The sequence below is a fragment of the Anguilla anguilla genome, chromosome 16 (assembly GCF_013347855.1).
Source record: "Anguilla anguilla isolate fAngAng1 chromosome 16, fAngAng1.pri, whole genome shotgun sequence".
Lineage (NCBI taxonomy): Eukaryota > Metazoa > Chordata > Actinopteri > Anguilliformes > Anguillidae > Anguilla > Anguilla anguilla.
Window position 1 is genome coordinate 14,020,807 of NC_049216.1, and position 17,575 is coordinate 14,038,381.

The 17,575-nt window shown below is 41.4% G+C and overlaps 1 long non-coding RNA gene across 2 annotated transcripts in view; it reads left to right on the top strand.

Annotated features, from left to right (window-relative positions):
* The first annotated feature begins 3,581 nt into the window (after window positions 1-3,581).
* Window positions 3,582-17,575, top strand: part of LOC118214846 — a 57,158-nt gene continuing 43,164 nt past the window's right edge. The window contains exons 1-3 of one of the 2 annotated variants that reach the window (XR_004762696.1): window positions 3,582-3,645; window positions 4,504-4,584; window positions 7,636-8,282. This is a non-coding gene — a long non-coding RNA (uncharacterized LOC118214846). Of the gene's footprint in view, window positions 3,646-4,503; window positions 4,585-7,635; window positions 8,283-17,575 lie in introns of those variants that run through there. The other variant, XR_004762697.1, reaches the window with a different exon arrangement.

Consider the following 17,575-nt stretch of genomic DNA (forward strand, 5'->3'; position numbering starts at 1 on the left):
TTAATAAAATAAAATAATAGCAATAAAATAAATTGATAACGATATAAAAAGCATAAAACAGGTATAAGAAATATAAAATAACAATGGTGTTAAAATAAAAAGGTGAAATTAATATATGTAATCCCAAAAGAAACACCAAGTGCCAGACGTGCAGACTTGATCAAGAACTTGAACTAACATTGAACTACAATAAATGACCAAGAGCAAGGAACCAAAGGGCTCTGTGCTAAATCCTTGAATGTTTGCTGTTCTTAATGTGTCCACCAGATGGCACCATGATCCTAGATTTGATGACCATGTGTAGAGCAATTTCATTCTGAAATGAATGAATGAAGGAAACTGAATGAAATTGTCCTCTGTTAAATTAAATGGTTTGTATGGTAAAATGTTCTCTCTGCAAGGAAATATTTTAAATCGTCACAGTGAAGCTTTATTATGTTACAACATCTCATTATTGATCTGAAGTTTTGGTTGGTTGTTTTTGTTGTACATAAAATCTATCACAACTATGTTCATTATGCCTTTTTTTAAAAAATACCTTTAAATCCAGAATCTGTTTCGGGAAAATGGAAGAATGCACACACCTGCATTGCTGTTAGCATGTCCCTACTGTATGTGTCCAGTTATACCCCTGTTCTCAGATCAGTGGCTCAGCTCAACTCGATAATTAGAAGTGTCAAAATTCACAGAGTTTTGTAGACACTTCGGCTGCTACATCAAGAGAGCTGCCTGCCTGACTGCTCGTGCAGAAACATCATAAAATTTTGATTGACTCTGTTATAGACTCATAAATCAAAGCCGTCTGTCATTTTTGTGCAGATTGATAATAGTAGCTGGTAATGAACTGAAGTCCTAAACCAAGTAAATTTGCATCAAGATTATATTTCATTTTCAGCCGACGAGCCATTTGAAGAGTTCAAATCAGGTCTGCGCAAGGCCTGGAGCAGTATTTAATTTAGCCTGCCGCACTGTAGCTGTCTGGCTGGTACCTTAGCGTAGACTGGGGGGGGGGGGGGGGGAGGGGGGAGGGGGGGGGCGGCTATGCAGCTTAAGGGGTGTGAGAGGAGTGAAGAAGGGGGACAAGGGGACCTACTGTAGCATGGGTTAGCCATGATGATCACTGGATATATGAACCCTTTAGAAAAGGCCATATTTATTGGATTTCTCTTTGAGCTGTGGGGGGTGGGGGGTGGGAACAGAGGGACAGATAATTAAATATCTTAGGTGTTTTTGAAACTAGCCTGGCCTGTTAAGACTTTCTTACAGCCTTTTGGCAATAAAAAAGAAGTGACAGTTGTTAATGGGTAGGTCATGCTTTTGCAAAGATTAGTTCACTGTGTAAGGATGGTGGCAGTTTATTAACAATCACTGTATGTGAGGGGATGTAAGAGAGCTCATTTAAAGTACAGGGCCTATGGGACCACACACACTCTGGCCATTACATACTGGCCATTACACACCTGCTGCTGTGTGATTCACACTAAAGCACCTACAGAGCACACGTTTAGGCAGGAGAATGTGCGTCACTGCAACAGGAAATATGCAAGCCTGTGCATGTGACACCATGGGGACCCCACCGGTGTGGAGGACACTGGAGGCTGTGCTAGCTGATGTGTTTCAGATCGCCTCACTTGTCAGCTTTGTAACTGAAGGTAATAGGAACTTCACCCGGTTTTGCTTTGCTAATGAACCAATGGCCCGTTGCGTCTTCTAATAAATCATGAATTAAGTGCTGCTCCACATGGAGGGTGTGACTCAAGCCAGCATGTTCATTGACCTGTGACATGGTGCTGGCTAGAACCGATTGCAGGAAACCCACAAACTGCAACTTCCCTTTCCCTGGAGTTCTGGGGGGAATTTCACAAAGTAGGATTACTTAGCTAGCTGGATAACTGTGCTGAGTAATATCCGGGCTGAAGTAAAAAGCTGTTCTGGGTTTTACTCAGCCCAGTTATCCAACTAACTCAGTAATCCTGCTTTGTGAAACAGCCCAGGACATAGGTGTGTCCCAAGTTAGCACTATGTTTCAGGTAACAGTCATTGTTTTCTTTTTTCTCTTAAACATACTGACCATTCCTCTCTATTTTGGTTCATTCACCTGTAAAGGGCTCATCAGTAAGCAGGCTGAGTACACAAGCTGTTTGTCTGTTGGATCTAAATATACTAAGATTATAAAGTGATGTGTGCGTCTGGCTGATTGGAGATAGCAGGAAGCCTTGGCTGTATGTATGCTGTGAGGGTGAGCTCAGGTCTGGCTGTGTGGAGGAGATGAATGTACTGTAGGAATGCAAGGCTTTCACAGAGCCCGTATTGGTATGCAGCACACGAGCGTGACTGATTCTGCTGCTCGCCAATAAAATCCTGTCTGTGAGGCAAGCGGCTCACCTCACCTGACTCTCCTTTCCCGCCGCCGGAGCTTGCACAGGGACCCGACACCTCCGCGATGCCTTTTTCTAAACCTGCACCCTGGATTTTTGAATTTAAAAAAAAGAGGTGGTCTATGTGCCCAGCTTGTCCTGATGGATTTGCCTCCTTAGATTTATGTGCTGTATGTGGGTATTAAACAAATGCAGGCAACAAATGCTGAATAAACTCGGTGAACTTTGGGACTCCCCCTGCTCTGTGTCTTTATGGCGTCTCAGGATCCTGTAGGACCACTGAAGGGCAGCGTGTGCGTATGGGCCCAGTGCACTGAGACAAATCCAATCTGCTGCACTGCTTCATGACTGCTTCACCACACCCCTCCAGCTGCTTAATACAGTGACTGCTGTGGTTTAACATTTCAGAAACCATTTATTCGGGTTTGTGTTTCTGCTTGAAGTGCATTTCTTATGGCTAAGTTATGCTTTGCTGCTCTGTGACGCATCTTTGTGACTGTTCTCTGTAAAAAGCGCTATACAAATAAAATTGAATTGAATGTGCATTTGTTATGTTTTCATTGTGAATTGTTCTGACTCGAACTTACACTCTTTCCCCACATGCACAGTCTTTACACATCCAGGGCTGCACATATGTCCATATTTCCATGTCCAGTTCAGCTTCCAAAATATTCAGATCATCATAGTTTCACTGGAAAAGATCTGTATGGAAGAGGAACCAGGAGTGAGTGGGTTAGGTGTGGTCCCAGTGAAGATTCAGCAAAATAAAGAAATTATGATTATGGTTTTCATTAACATTAATATACTAAATATAACATTTCTGCATAATTACATAATTGGTCCTAATTACTAGCAACAAGCAGTGAGGTTTGGAAAAAACTAGTGGTTTTTTCCAAAGGGCTTTGTCTGTTTCTAGTTTTCATGCCAACTTCTGTCCTTAATGTAAATGTTACGGCTAATTAAGTAATTATCTGACACTTTATAGCTACATTTCTTGATAAGCGCATGAATGACAGCCGAAGACTGTTTCTATTTTTATGTCTCTGTATGAAACATTTTACTGTGTTCTAATCCATGAGTAAACCAGTGTTGGTGTACACAGCCAATTAGCTAATTTGTCCAGGGTAATTGGTGGAAACAAAAACCTGCATACACACCGGCCCTCCAGGACTAGAATTGGCATCACCTGGGGTAGGATGTACACTTGAAGGTAAAGAAGTTCTATGACGTATCATGAACTTTTGCCACGGGATATTCTTCCATGAGGGTAAGCATTCAGACTGAGTTCAGTAAGATTATACAGTGAAGGCAGGGTTTCCCTGTGTCTACCTCCACTACCTTGACCACGTGTCCTTTGTGTTTGTATTCCCTGTGCTATACATTATATTTGAAGACTGAATGTTTGTGTTCATACTGACTGATACTCAGTTAAGCAATGTCAATCACCTGGGTTAGTGGTACTGCCATTTTAAAATCCAGGCCTAACATTTCCTGATCAACAAAGAAAGTGACTTACTGTAGAAAGAAAGCTAGAACTGGATCCTTGCTAGGCTCCTACTCGATTATTCAATGTGAATGATGTCAGTTCATTAGCTGTTTATTTGCTATTCTAAACTAATTGATTCATTTATTAATAAGACTCAGTGGTGATTAATAATTCCTCAGGGAGGTTTACTGTGATTTGAGATTGTGTGCAGGTTTGCAAAAGACTTGAGGTTCAAATCTTACAACTATTTGCTTAAATATTGACCAACAATGCTGGTGTCTTCTGTTTAATGACTGAAGAAAATGTTAAATGTAATTATGTTTTTTAAAACTGTCATGGAAAAGTAAATGAAAAAGAAAAGTTTAATTTAAAAATCATTTTGAATGAGAGTGAATGGATTTTTTATTTGGTAGCAATTTTTACTTTTTTTTTTTTTGCATTTAAACTATTATCTAGAGAAGTCAAATTGCAATTTCCTATTTTCATTGGGTGAAATGTAACAAGTTAAAACTGTAACAAATGAAAAGGTGATTCAAAATGGCCTTTTGATTTAGCAGTTTTAACTTGTTGCATTTGACCCATTATCTACAGAAATCCAATAATGACAGCCACATTCCACCACTTTGTTTCCCTTGAAAGGAAACAGATAAGCAAGAGAAGGACTTGTAAGCTCGACTCAAGGATACTGCCCCTGACTGGAAAACTCATAGGATGAGATAAGTAAGTGAATTAACAATATATATTGAAGTAGATGTTTCTACAGTTAACCTCACCTGATTGCTTGGCTGTAAATTGGTTGCTGTATATAAGGTGAAAATAGTTGAAGACCCATTGGTGTGGGTCATGATGTCAGTGTGGATGCTGTGCTGTACTGTGGGTCTTCAATGATTAAATTACCATGCTGTGTGTCCAATGCTTCTTTAAATCTGATTGGCTGATTGTCACTAAGCAGTGCTGGAATAGATATTGTGAGACTGCTGTAGGTTGTTAGTGCATGCAAATGTTGTATCAGTGTAATTTTAGTGTGGAATCAGGAATGTATTCCTTGTCATTGCAACCTGTTACTGTGAGAACCACAGATGGGTTAAACCAGTGATATAATATCTGTGTTTATCAACATGTTTTACACAACATTTCTGTGAAATGCATAATGGCTGTACAGGGAAAAATGTCTAACAATAGATTCACAAAATGTATAAAGGAAGTTAAAGAGCTGGACAATGCCTGTGTGTGGTACAACTACACAGTGGTCAGTACAAAGGCCAAACATGGGACACATTTCCAGGCATTTATTTCAGGATTGGTCATAATGGATTAAAGCACACCAATCAAATGAGAGTGCACATATTTGACTTAATGTTCCACACACAAATGTTTGAAAAAGGAGCCACACTTGTTGATTTTGCAGGAAGTGTTTTTGATTTAGAAAGTATTGCCTCATAGCAGTGCTGAAAGCAACGAAAACACCCTGAAAACAGCGTGGGCTGGGGGCTTGCCTTGATTTTAATGGGGAGTGAGGTGTTTTTCAGGAAGAGTGGGTCACACTGAAGGACTTGGCTGGTCTGAGTACACCTGTCAGTGCTATAATAAAGTTTGTGCAGGAAGTGCTAAAGCCCACATCCTCCAGATCTGTTCCATAATTCTCACCCTCCCATTCTACTGAATGTATGGTCAAGACCATGTGTAAACCTGGTCAGAATAGTGAGACCATCACATCCTGCTATATTAATATAAAGTGCTGCTCTTTATTATTGTTATTAGTTCTTTGCGGTGGATTTTATTGTATTTGATTTTCCATTTTGGCTATTTAATTTTATTGTCATTATGTATGTTCTTCCATTTATGTTGTTAATGGTGTAGTTTATGTTTCATCAAGGGAAAAAAATGATCCCGAAAAGAATAGTGGGACCATATGGTTATGGTGCAGTGAGGCACAGGATACCCTCCATGTATTCTCTGGGGTCAGACCCTCTGACAGACCTCTGTTTTGGGCGTTCCAAGTGTTGCTGTCTTCTCTTGCTGCTACTGTGTCTTTTTCACTGTTCTAAATCACGAAGAAACCAGCTCCTGCACATAATGCACTGTTTGTATTATCTGAGGTTTTGCCTCCATCCGGCTGGCAGTGCTGTACAAGAGGACTGTGTGTGTCATTTGATTATTCATTTAACTTTCTGAAGGGCTTTCTGCTAAAGCTCAGGCCTCATAGTTAGAGTATATGAACAGTTATGAATTTGTTTAGTTTGGCATTTTTCAGCCTGAAATGCAGACGAGGGACCATTAGTGTTTGTCCCAGGTGTTCCCAGATGAACTACGGAGTGAGGACAGACATGATTCAGCCTCTCACAGACCAACTGTCTGCAGTGCTGTCTCCTGCTTCCATTTTCATACCTTTAAAAACGAGAGGCTCATTGAATGAAATATCACTGTCCTGAATGGCAAAATACTCTCTCTTCTACGCTCATGTAATGCTCAGGAAATCCAGTCCTTTGTCTTGGAGTGAACTTCAGATGTTCCTGTCTCCCTAGTAAACCTGCAACTCTAAACCAAAAAGAGAACATAAAAATATTAAAGCAACCAGTGAAATTGTCCAGGTTAGTACTGACAGTTTCATGTAATTCAGTCTGTTGCACTTGCATATGGTTTGTTCCAATCTTTTGAGGTCAATAGAGACCCTCAGGGTTGGTTTGTTGGAAGGATTTTATGGAAGCAGCATGTAATTTAAGGATTTTCCCCGACTCCTGTTTGGAAGCCCCTTGTGTGCTGAACTGGTATTTATGTGTACAATAAGTGGAAATGGTAGTTGTAGCACCACCCTTTTCACTGCATACAGGCAGTGGTCAATAATGACCTTTCATGATTATTCATCTTTCGTAAATCTCCGTGAACCTTGGGATATGAGTATTGGGCACTGTTATTGCTTTTGGAGCAGTTATAGTGTGCTAACAGTGCTGTGTTTGTGCTGAAGGTGATTTAAGAAGCTAATTTCATCATTGCGTCTATATGAGATATACTTTTCCCCAGCTTCATATATACTGTATGTGCTGCTTCATTAAGCACATTGCCCAATCATATCGCAGCACAGTATGCCGTTGGGATCAGTGAGGCCAGTTGTGTTGATGTTTTGTGTTTTTTTTTTTTTTGGAATGCTGTGATTTGTTTGTCGTCTCCTGCTCTTTGCTGGAGGCTGTTGTTGGGGGGCCAATCGCTCATCAGGAGCTCCTGGCTCACACAGCTGCTGCACGCCTGAGAAAGTGCATTGGCTCCGGCAGGCTGAGACTGTGACCCCCCCCCCCCCCACCCCCACCCTCAGGCCAAGTCCTGGCAGCAGGTCTGATGGAGACATATGATTAATATTCTTTTTTTTTTTATATGTTAAATGAATATTTGCCAAGGGCTTTTACTTCAGATGGAAAAAGTTGTGTGAGTAAAATGAAGTGAGAAAGAGGGACAAAAAAAGCATAATGCTCTAATTGGCTGTGTTCAGTGCAGCAGAGTTTTTTATTTTCCCAGATTACATTTTATTTCATTGCACAAGAAATTTTGTTCTACAGCCCTTCACACAATAACTCACTGGAGATGGGTGCAGATTACCTGCTGATGCAGCACTCATGAATTTTTGCTGAGGCGCTGCGAGAATGTGAGAATTATAAATGAACATGACCACCTGACAGAAACATTAACTAACCGTTGAATGTGTACCACCAAGCCCTGCCCAAAAAAACATTTTCTTTTTGCCTGGAAAAACTAAGGCATTTAATTTTTTTCTAATAGTTTGTGAAGCCCGGTTGTGATTGTGAGCCTGTGGAGGCACACGCTCAGCCCACGGTCGTTGAGTTTGAGTACGGGACAGCTGCTGCAGGCGGGGTGATGAGGTGGGCCATATCGTGCCAGCTGAAACCCTCCCAGTCTGCGGGATACCACGGTCAGTATTGGCACCATCAGGATTGGTGCCTTCATGGAAAGGACCACTTGAAGAGACCCAACATGTACATTATTCCATTGGTTGATTTGATTTGTTTGGTTCAGATGAACAAGTGCCCAAAGACCTAGAACAGCTTTAATAGGCGGCTCAAGCCTTTGAGGGACGGTACAGAAACTGAGCACACATTTCAGAATGAGGCGGGCAGGTTTGTGTGGAGATACGCTTATGTTAATTTGAACTGAACATGGAAGATGATATTAACAAGGTATTAACCGGATTAACCTGACATGCAGATTAAAGTGAGTCCTCCTAAATCAGATGACGAGTGGTGGTATCAGAGTCACAGTGAAATGTACTTCCTCTGATACACGGTAATTAATTACTCTTAGTTTGCATTTGGTTTACATCTCTAAACTGAAACATTTTCAGAGTAAATGTGTGGTTTTTGCCTCCCTGATCTCGCACATGCATCTGTGGTTTATGGGCTACTTGCATATGTTTATTTCTCCTCTACACAAACATTCTACCTTCATTATAAACCCGCTTATAACAAACAAACTGCTGTGTGTGCATGACTGAACCTCCCACACCCTGGGTGATACAATCGGCATTTACACATCGCCCTATGAAGCTTCCGGGCACAGTCAGGACTGGCATGGCCTGGATTCGATCTGCAACCTTGGGGCTCATCCAGAGTGTTCCTGCAACACTCCTAGTTCAGTTCGTATGGAATGGACATCATAACGCTCTCTGTAGAAAGCTGCTGCAACGGACAGTGAGTCATACTCATTTCATGAGACTATTATGAATTATTCATCATTGTATTGATATGATGCTTAACAGAAACAAGAAAGTGTATGTGAGAGAAAGCCCTTGTCAACAACAGGATGTTCCCTTAGGAGAGCACCAGAGTGCTTTACTGTATTATTCACTTTGGACTGTCTGCAAAGTGAGGGAGAGAAATGCATCTTCCTGTATTCTTTCTCCCAGTCAGTGGTAAAATCACTCTTGGTGCTAAAGTCACATGACTGCTGTGGGTAACTGTTGGCCTGAGTTGAGTTAGGGAATGAGAAATGATGACGGCTCAAAGAACAGGTCTGGATTTGGCCCAGTTAGACTTGTGTTAAGTTGACTTTAAAGGAAAGGTGCAATGTGGGCTGCAGGCTAACCCCCCCCCCCACCCCCCCATTTGTGAAACTCACCCCAAACCCCCCACCCGCACATATTGGGAGCCGACGAGGGAACATGTCTTTGCCTTTATGAGACTGCGCTGGTATAAATAGCTGATCCATGAAATGAGGAAGTGGATGCAGTTCCACACGATGTCAGCACAATGATGATGGCGATGATGAACTCAGATAATAATGAAAGCTTCACAAAGGGCTGGGAGGATGGCAGCATTTATTCCCTGAACATTTCCAGGGCTCTCTGTGTTGCACAAATGATGAAGGGTGCCTGTCAGGGCATGTGGCATATGGTCATCATTCATATCTATTGGGATAATTCTTGTTTATGTACTGTTACCTTACGGTGTACAAAAGCATCAGTTCTAATTTCCAAAGCCATTCATTGTTTTCTGAAGTGGTGCATTGTTCCCATCATACACTGAAATGGAACTATCATGCACTGTAGTGAACCAATCATGGTAAAAGTCCTCCAGTAGAATTGGTAGACTATAAACACATGCATAGATTCTTTAGACAGCACTTGTATTGGGGCGAGTATCCAATCCTTCTCCATTCTGAAATTTTTGCTCTGTTCTATTATGAACATGAAAATGTTCTGATGACATTAAAATGTGTTGTACAATAGCAGTATGCTTGGCTGTGAACATATGTAGAGGAATGCATACAGTATAACTGGTATAACTAATGGTGCAATTAGCCTGATGCCTATATTGTGGCAAGGACAGAATATTTCCATAATTACAGTTTGGATGTGCTGGTTGAGAGCTTCATTGTGGTGCCCTGAGCAGGGAGGTTGTCATTGGGTATTCAGCTGGAAAAGCTGATCTAGAGTTCTCATTTATTCTATTAAATATGAAACAAGCTGGAGAAATGCGTGTGAGGACTGCAAACTAGCCACCTCAGACTCAGTGCTGCAATTTAACTAGCATCCTCAATTTGTAACTGGAAAAGAAAAAAAACAACTGTGGCCTGTATGGCCTGAGTCCCTCTCTGCTGTAGATGTCAATGGTTTTCTTGTGTGTGAGAGAGAGAGAGACAGAGGTTTATGTGTTCAAGTGCATTTGCGTGTTGCCGATGCATGTATTATAGTCCCTTAAACTAAAAGCCAGCCTACCTCCCTGTGCAGCACTACAGCCTTGGCTACTGGCCATAACAGACACTGGCATGGTCCAGATTCGACACTGGGCTGTCGGGCACATAACACACTTTATTTTTATTTCACCTTTATTTCACCTGGCAAGTCATTAAGAACAAATTCTTATTTACAATGGCGGCCTCTCTGCTTGTCATTGACACACAATGTTTCACTTGGGGGCTGGGTTCACTTCTTTTCCCCATGTTCCGGGAAATTTAAGTTAATTAAAGAATTTAAGAACAGATTTCATATCATCAGTGGGCTCAGCAGGTCCGGCTTCAGAAAAACCAAAGCAAAAGAAATGTGTCCTGTTGCACTGTCAGTCGCTGTATCACCATAAAATATTTACTGAAAGACCAGACAGGGCTGTGCACTCGCTTTTGACAATAGTTTTTTTCCTGGGTTAAATCAAAGTTGGGCTACATCAAGTTTTTCCCAGTGAGAACCAGACACTAAAATGTGCTGTTGAGTTAGAATGTAAACCGAGCTGAGAACAATGCTCATTGAATGCTGGGAGTTTCATTAAAACATTAGTGTTTCCTGTGTTATGGCTGTCCGTCACTTACAGATGAAGGCTGGGGTACCGAACGATGGCTTTTTTTCTCCTGAAACGCGGCGTGCATTTTCTGTTCCAAGTGTTCTGTTTGTCCAAAGCCATAGTGGTGCTCTTTGAGAGCCGGGGACATGCGCGCATGACTCATCTGTACCCAGCCACCCTTGACACACTTTACTCCAGCGTGCAGCTGGCTCTGCTGCAGTTTCACAGGCAGGCAGCGGAGCCAGCCAATCGTTCAGTGGCAGGCCTCTTTAAATTCCCCCGCAATTTATCGACCTGAGAGGAACATCATGGGCTTATTTTCCTCCTGTACCCATCACTCCCTCTCTTGTGACTTACATTTTAAAACGCCACTTCCAAGTAATGCACTCCTTGACAATGTGCTGTTCTTCTTTGAGATGGATGGAGGGAAGAGGTGGGAAACAGGCTGATGGATTTATCTCACTTCACGTAATCTCATTTCCATAGTCTTGTATACTGTATAGAATGGCTGTGTGTGTGTTCGCATGTTTGTGTGTGTGTGCGCGTGCGGCGTTTTCAGTATTTATAAACAAACACGGCTGAGAGCCACCTCCTCAGTGGCCTCTGGATAGCGCCCTGTTTACCATCTTCATGCCTGATATCTGATTATGCACTCGTCTTGTACTGCAGCAGCTACAAATCTGTGCCATTCAACCCCCTTCTCTCTCTCTCTGTCTGTCTCTTTCATTTCCACCTCTCTAACCTGTGCCATCTTCATCTTTGCCTCTTCAAACTCTCACTCTGTCTCCCTTTTATCTCATTCTTCTACTGTTTCTTTTTCTCTGTCCCCGCTCAATCTTAATCTCTATTGTTAACAGAGTTCACTTCACAAATTTATATGGTTTCAGCTGAGCTGACGTATGTCTCTGTGTGTCTCCTGCTAAGTGTCAGTTCCAGTTGAACGGGGACCAGTTTCTCTGTAGCTGAACTGGTGTCTGTCTCCTTGTGGTCTGGTTTGATGGGGTATCAGGGTCAGTGAGGTAGAGTTTGGGTGGGGGCCACTTCTATCTGCTTACCTGTCTGTGGTAATGCAGAGGAGGCTGGCCTCTAAGGCTCAGACTGCCACAATGTACAACTAAGCCACTGTTCCAACAGCTGAGCTGATCATACCATCCCAGTGAGGCACACCATGACACACAAACTGTGTTTTCAGAGACAATTGCTGCTGTTTTTTGGCTGGATGCAGCTGGTACAGAATGGCAGCATTGCCCCCTCAGGGAAACCTCCATCATGTAGGGCGTGTCACGCAGCTGAGCCCCTCAGGTAAAGCTGCACCTCAGCCAACCCCAGTGTCAGACATCACCTTCATGGCTTCGTTTTCACTGTAAGCATCAAAGGTTTGTGTGTTGGCGGGATCTGAGCTTGTCCTGGTTTTATAAATGGCAGCTTGCTGATCCAGCAGAGATGATGTGAAGGTTGCGGAGAGCATGAAAAAGAGGGGCAGAGGGGGTGTAATGAGGTGGAAAGACAGCCCTGGGGCCTTACGCTGTGGATTTGTTTTCACAGACAATGTTTTTGATCTGGCCAGATCAGAACATGGAGAAAAAAAACACACGCTCTGTTCTGGATTTTGTCAAGAATAAATGGGAGCAAAAGGAATGTTGTATGTCCCCCAGTGAAAAACCACACCATGTCAGAACCTACTGGCAACCTACAGTGATGTAAACCTGTTAAAAACCCAATGGGGCTCAGAGACAACCTTGTTATATTTGGAAGAAGTTTATACTAAACAACATTATTGTTTCATAATTACTGGGGAAGATGCAGCCAGATTTTAAATGACACATTTCTTCCAATTTGTAAAGCCTTCAGACTACTGACTACAGTTGGTACTGGCCTAATCAGTATTGATACGTCGGTGGAAGGGACCGCTAGAAAAGCTCAAATGTGTATTTTATGATTGAGAACAATTTGACTGGTTGAGATGAACAAACAGGATTAATTCCGAACCGCGGGGGCATCACTGCTCTGAGCACGAGGGCCTCTACTGGCTCCTTGAAGGACTGCAGGCACTAACATGACACTATATGGTGCTGTTCATATAATGCATTTTATAGCCATGTGATGCATCCATAAAAAGGTATATAAAAGGAATGTTCTAAAAGTGCACTCATCCTTGGCTCTCCAAGCTACCATGTATGTAGTTTCCTGTCTTCTCAGAGTTTTCTATCTCCTGTTAAAATAATGCTTCCTGGTGAACTCAACTCAAAGGCCTTATAAGTGCAGGAGACATTTCACAGCACATTTGTTATACAGCATTACATTACATTACAGGCATTTGGCAGACACTCTTATCCAGAGTGACGTACAACAAAGTGTATAACCATAACCAGGAACAAGTGTGTCGAAAACCCTAGAGAAAAGTACCGTTCCAAGTGCAGGGAACAACTGCATAGTTCAACTTGGACCCTGAAGGATAAACTGATTAATACTTACACAGACGAGAACAGCAACAACGGAGTCTACGCAAAAATACAAGCAGTAGATAAGACGAGTGCATTAACTAAGTCACCTACAAAACAGCTACCTAGTTACAACCCTAGGCTTACGGTTAATTTTATAGATTACAGGGAGGTAGGGAGGAATGGGGAGAGGTGCAGCCTGAGGAGGTGAGTCTTCAGTTGTCGCTTGAAGTGGGTCAGTGTCTCAGCTGTTCTGACCTCCACGGGGAGGTCATTCCACCATCGTGAGGCCAGGACAGACAGGAGACGTGTTTGGGAAGCGCAGGTGCGAAGAGGGGGAGGTGCCCGGCGTCCTGAGGTAATGTAATGAGGTGGAAAGACAGCCCTGGGGCCTTACGCTGTGGATTTGTTTTCACAGACAATGTTTTTTATCTGGCCAGATCAGAACATGGAGAAAAAAATACGCTCGCTGTTCTGGATTTTGTTAAGAATAAATGGGAGCAAAAGGAATGTTGTATGTCCAGCATAAATCAATGAGCAATCTCTCTGCAAAGCATACACGTGGCTTGTGTAGTTTTTGAAACTATAATTAATTGTTTTTAGGGATCTAGCTTCTTGCCTTAAGTACAAGTAAACATTCTGTTTGGCATCACTATTATTTTACATTATTACGTTATTATTTTTCCTTATTTATTTTTACTCTGCTCTGCACTTACAAAAGAAAACTGCTTTCATAAAGTGTCATAATGCAACTCCTCTTACTGAAGTTGTGAAGAAACAACAAACCATGGAACAAACAAACACTTTTTCAAACGCGTCTGCTACAGGCATAGCAACTTGCTTGTTCGGGGCTGTTTCAGCCGTTCACAGTGCCAGCTTTATGGAACAATCCAGATCCCTATCTGTGAGGAGGAGCACCTGCCAAATTTGCCAACAGGAAAAAAATGTTCTTTATGTAACTGGTGCCATGGCCAGCTGTATCTGTACTTTGAGGAACTTTCTCCAATAAGTGCTCTTCTCTCCTTTCCTACTTCTATACATAAGTGCACTTAGTTCTTAGTTCTCAATGCATCTCAAAACGTTTTTTGTTCTCAGTCCTCCTCATAATCCTGTTTGTCCTTCAGTATGTTTGTTGCATTAAATCTCCTTTTGTAATATTCAGCAAAAGCTTTTTATTTCTGAAGATCGGGTGTAGAAGTGTGTGTGCGCAGCTGGTTGCCTGGCTGGCGCACAGTAGCCTCTTGTCGTTGTGGCTGCCCGAATGCTTTCATTGATTTTTATTCTGTCAGATAAAATAAATAAATAATCTATAAAATAAAAAAAACAGCAGTTTCTCCTTCAGAGCAATTTTTCCACCAGATCAATCCAGCCCCTCGGTCTTTTCTACAAGTGGGCCGATGTGCTCATGGAACTCCTGATAAAAAGGCCAAGCAACATCTACAGGATGGCATGATTTGTTTTACTTGATGACAGCGAACGGGTGTCTTGTCTGGTTGGAACAAAGCGGCTCTTTTATTTCAAGTGAGACCTGTTTTATTGGGACAGCGAGTCTTGTTTAAGGATAACAGGCGGTTGTAATGTTATCGACCGTGTAAACCTGGAATGAGCGTAGCTAACCGCAGTACTACGTGTCCCTGCGGTTTCATCCTTTCATCCTTTCATCTTCCTTTCTATTTCAGAGATCTGTCTTCATTCTATTAACTTGGAAATCTCAGTTCTGTTCTTGACTTGAAACAGTCATGAATCTTAGTGACTCAGTAATTTAATCAACATATTAATGAAGTGTCTTCAACAAACTGCTATCAAATGAGAACTATTTGCATTTTTGAGCTTTTTTTAGTCTTTTCAGTATCCATGCCTTTCTTTCCTAATTGTTAAATTTTTGTACTGCTCTTTAATGTTTCCATTATCTTTCCTAAAATATGAATTATATTTTATTATATTTTGTCCATACTTTCTGCTGGGTTTCAGGAGGATATACAGTATTGAAAATGTTTTTGCATTTGAAGATATCTGTCCTTAGACTTAACATGTATGTGTACCTTGTGTGCTTGTGGCCTGTGTGTGTGTGCGTGCATATATGTACTTTTGTGTTCTTGTGGCCTGTGTGTGTGTGTGTGTGTGTGTGCGCGCACATGTATCTTTGTCTTTTTATTTGCACATGTATTTTACATGTGTGCATTTAAATATATGCATGTGTTTTGATGTGTTTATGAACAGATTTAATGGTCAAGAGATTTTTTAAAAATCTCAACTGCTGACAAGTTTGCTTCATAAATGTCCGGAGACCAGGGACAGTGACATTACTGACCTTAGCACCTCAATATATACAGTAGTTCATGCTTCACCAATATTTAGCTGGCTAAAATTATTCACCAAATTTTTTGTATTAAATAATCATCAATAAATGAGCAATCATTTCTCTTATGGCTTGTTAGTTGGAATCATGGGAGCTAGGGAGCCTGGAAGCTAGTCGCTTTTCTTGTTAAAAAACTGGTGCTCAGTGTATGAAAGAAGCTAAAGAGTTTAAGTACCTATTATAAAGCTAGTATAACTGTTTGCTGTGAAGCATTGTTGCACATTGCTTATGAGCATATGACGATCATACCATTCTGTTATTTGGCACATTTGGGACAAAAAGAAAAAGGATATTGACAAAAAAGAAGTAATGTTCAAGGCCTGGTGAAATTTTAATGATGCTCATATGTGGAATGAGTGGAGTAGAGTGGAGTGGAATGAATGTGTGTTGTACTGGGCCCTGGATAGTGCTCCTGATCACCTGTCTCTGAAGTCTATGGAAACAACGTAATGCTACTTAATGTGACTACCTCAGACACCAAATGTTAGTAACTGGGCTGTGATAAAACACCCACGCATAAACAAAGCTTTAAAAAGCATTATTTTTTATTTAGATTTATTTTTCTTTGCTGGGATCTGGAAGGAGCTGTGTTCCATTGAAGCACATGAATAATGCAGAACCGGACTTATCCACTCATCTATTCAGTATTCACAGAGGAAAGACACAGGAAAAGAAAATAATTAAAAACTGAAACGGTTACAACAGGAAATGTTGTTACGCCCAAAAACTTAAACTAGCTGTAAAAAGAGAGGAATCCAGGCTTAAACTTGGACTGGCTCAAAGATTAGGAATCTCTTTCTGTCTCTGTTGGAGAGTGGGTGAAATTGGCATCATTGGATTGACCAGTGATAGACAGTGGCCTTATTTAAAGGCAGAAGTTTATCGGCACAGTTACGTGAGCTGCACTGGCAGCCAACTTCCACAGTGGAAGTTAAGTAATTAAAAGACTTGTTAGTGCTCAGAAACAGCCTCGGTCTAAATTACTACACTGCTGGTCCGTGTTGCAAGCTCTGCTGAAAGGCAAAAAATCGGCCTCATCTTACACAAAAGGAAGTCTCTTGGAAACAGATAAATACACAATGAAAGACCTACCACTGCTGCACTCTGTTCTCTCTCTTCACTCCCTCTGTATGGTTAAAGGTCCATCCCGCTTCTGTAATTAGAGTTCCTGTGCTTTTCCCTCAGAAGCCTGTTCTCCTCCTGTGGACCCCTGAGAGAAACCACAGAATTGGAATTCACTATTGTGCATGTGTCCTGCATTTAAAAACATCCCCGAGCTAGTGGATGGTTTTAGTTCAATTCCAGCAATTGCTTATATTCTCACATTTGTCATTCTCCCATCAGTTAGGCTTGCAGCTAAAATGATAGTCAACTATAATGCATTATAAGTGGTTGCAGCAGTGAAATGAATGCACTGCTATTATGGGCATTTGGTGCAAAATAAATATTCATATGAAATGCATATAACTTTTATTATAGTGGGAATATAACATAGATATAACTAGCTCTTGGTTGAATGGCAGCTGAATTTTTGAACATAGCAGAAGTCATGCGTCCAGACAGACAGAGCTCCTTGTTGACTGAACCAGGTGGTTAACTTCGCATAACAGCAATCTGATGCAGCGCATCACTGAAGTGTGAAAAAGAAGCTCTGCTTGCTTATCTTGGCAGCTAATATTTTTCTGTGGAATGTTAAGACCATTATTGGTATATTATAATTTTGCATGTTTGTTGGGAAGTCTTTCAGAGGAACTAGATAATAATGGCTTCCTGTCTTATTCCCATCAGCCCTTCATAGCCAGTTAAATCATCTTTTTTTTTTTTTTTTTTTTGCAGAAAAGCCCAGGATTATCTGGAATTGTCTAGGAAGCATTTTAATAAAATTACCCAATTTCCCACCTGTCTTAAGCCTGTCTGGTTCTAAATGGATCCCAGATGCTTATGGCTGTTGGCAGCATCTGCTCCAGTTTTACCAGACTTTACTTTTTATGAGACTAGAAGTTGGCAGTTGACTTCAAAGAATGTCACATGCATCGATGACTGGAAGTACTCATTTACCATATTTATTTATTATTTTAAATTGCCATCATCTGGAGACGCAACAGTTAGCAGTTTTGCTGGAGGAGTGG